This window comes from Oncorhynchus keta, chromosome 3, assembly GCF_023373465.1.
Source record: "Oncorhynchus keta strain PuntledgeMale-10-30-2019 chromosome 3, Oket_V2, whole genome shotgun sequence".
In the NCBI taxonomy this organism is placed as follows: Eukaryota; Metazoa; Chordata; class Actinopteri; order Salmoniformes; family Salmonidae; genus Oncorhynchus; species Oncorhynchus keta.
In genome coordinates, this window is record NC_068423.1 from 28,383,620 (window position 1) to 28,386,263 (window position 2,644).

Consider the following 2,644-nt stretch of genomic DNA (forward strand, 5'->3'; position numbering starts at 1 on the left):
GGCGTCACTACAGACTCTGGTTCAGTGGGGCGTCACTACAGACCCTGGTTCAGTGGGCGTCACTACAGACCCTGGTTCAGTGGTCTGAGGTACTGCATCTCAGTGCTAGAGGCGTCACTACAGACCCTGGTTCAGTGGGGGCGTCACTACAGACCCTGGTTCAGTGGTCTGAGGTACTGCATCTCAGTGCTAGAGGCATCACTACAGACCCTGGTTCAGTGGGGCGTCACTACAGACCCTGGTTCAGTGGTCTGAGGTACTGCATCTCAGTGCTAGAGGCGTCTCTACAGACCCTGGTTCAGTGGTCTGAGGTACTGCATCTCAGTGCTGGAGGCGTCACTACAGACCCTGGTTCAGTGGTCTGAGGTACTGCATCTCAGTGCTGGAGGCGTCACTACAGACCCTGGTTCAGTGGTCTGAGGTACTGCATCTCAGTGCTGGAGGCGTCACTACAGACCCTGGTTCAGTGGTCTGAGGTACTGCATCTCAGTGCTAGACCCTGGCGTGACTACAGACCCTGGTTCAGTGGTCTGAGGTACTGCATCTCAGTGCTGGAGGCGTCACTACAGACCCTGGTTCAGTGGGGCGTCACTACAGACCCTGGTTCAGTGGGGCGTCACTACAGACCCTGGTTCAGTGGTCTGAGGTACTGCATCTCAGTGCTAGAGGCGTCACTACAGACCCTGGTTCAGTGGGGCGTCACTACAGACCCTGGTTCAGTGGTCTGAGGTACTGCATCTCAGTGCTAGAGGCGTCACTACAGACCCTGGTTCAGTGGGGCGTCACTACAGACCCTGGTTCAGTGGTCTGAGGTACTGCATCTCAGTGCTAGAGGCGTCACTACAGACCCTGGTTCAGTGGTCTGAGGTACTGCATCTCAGTGCTAGAGGCGTCACTACAGACCCTGGTTCAGTGGTCTGAGGTACTGCATCTCAGTGCTAGAGGCGTCACTACAGACCCTGGTTCAGTGGTCTGAGGTACTGCATCTCAGTGCTAGAGCGTCACTGCAGACCCTGGTTCAGTGGTCTGAGGTACTGCATCTCAGTGCTAGAGGCGTCACTACAGACCCTGGTTCAGTGGTCTGAGGTACTGCATCTCAGTGCTAGAGGCGTCACTACAGACCCTGGTTCAGTGGTCTGACCCTGGTACTGCATCTCAGTGCTAGAGGCGTCACTACAGACCCTGGTTCAGTGGTCTGAGGTACTGCATCTCAGTGCTAGAGGCGTCACTACAGACCCTGGTTCAGTGGTCTGAGGTACTGCATCTCAGTGCTAGAGGCGTCACTACAGACTCTGGTTCAGTGGGGCGTCACTACAGACCCTGGTTCAGTGGGGCGTCACTACAGACCCTGGTTCAGTGGTCTGAGGTACTGCATCTCAGTGCTAGAGGCGTCACTACAGACCCTGGTTCAGTGGGCGTCACTACAGACCCTGGTTCAGTGGTCTGAGGTACTGCATCTCAGTGCTAGAGGCATCACTACAGACCCTGGTTCAGTGGGCGTCACTACAGACCCTGGTTCAGTGGTCTGAGGTACTGCATCTCAGAGTTGGAGGCGTCACAACAGACCCTGGTTCAGTGGGGCGTCACTACAGTCCCTGGTTCAGTGGTCTGAGGTACTGCATCTCAGTGCTAGAGGCGTCACTACAGACCCTGGTTCAGTGGGGCGTCACTACAGACCCTGGTTCATTGGTCTGAGGCACTGCATCTCAGTGCCAGAGGTGTGACTACAGACCCTGGTTCAGTGGTCTGAGGTACTGCATCTCAGTGCCAGAGGTGTGACTACAGACCCTGGTTCAGTGGGCGTCACTACAGACCCTGGTTCATTGGTCTAAGGTACTGCATCTCAGTGCCAGAGTGTGATTACAGACCCTGGTTCAGTGGTCTGAGGTACTGCATCTCAGTGCCAGAGGTGTGATTACAGACCCTGGTTCAGTGGGCGTCACTACAGACCCTGGTTCAGAGGTCTGAGGTACTGCATCTCAGTGTTGGAGGCGTGACTACAGACCCTGGTTCAGTGGGGCGTCACTACAGACCCTGGTTCAGTGGTCTGAGGAACTGCATCTCAGTGCTAGAGCGTCACTACAGACCCTGGTTCAGTGGGCGTCACTACAGACCCTGGTTCAGCGGTCTAAGGCACTGCATCTTCAGTGCTAGAGGCGTGACTACAGACCCTGGTTCAGTGGGGGCGTCACTACAGACCCTGGTTCAGAGGTCTGAGGCACTGCATCTCAGTGCTAGAGGCGTGACTACAGACCCTGGTTCAGTGGGGCGTCACTACAGACCCTGGTTCAGAGGTCTGAGGTACTGCATCTCAGTGCTAGAGGCGTCACTACAGACCCTGGTTCAGTGGGGCGTCACTACAGTCCCTGGTTCAGTGGTCTGAGGTACTGCATTTCAGTGCTAGAGGTGTCACTACAGACCCTGGTTCAGTGGTCTGAGGCACTGCATCTCAGTGCTAGAGGCGTGACTACAGACCCTGGTTCAGTGGGGCGTCACTACAGACCCTGGTTCAGAGGTCTGAGGTACTGCATCTCAGTGCTAGAGGCGTCACTACAGACCCTGGTTCAGAGGGGCGTCACTACAGACCCTGGTTCATTGGTCTGAGGCACTGCATCTCAGTGCTAGAGGTGTGACTACAGACCCT

The 2,644-nt window shown here is 55.9% G+C and overlaps 1 protein-coding gene across 6 annotated transcripts in view; it reads right to left on the reverse strand.

Annotated features, from left to right (window-relative positions):
• LOC127915300 (CSC1-like protein 2) overlaps nucleotides 1-2,644 on the reverse strand; it is a 174,249-nt gene that overhangs the window by 71,384 nt on the left and 100,221 nt on the right. The gene's annotated exons all lie outside the window — the stretch shown is intronic.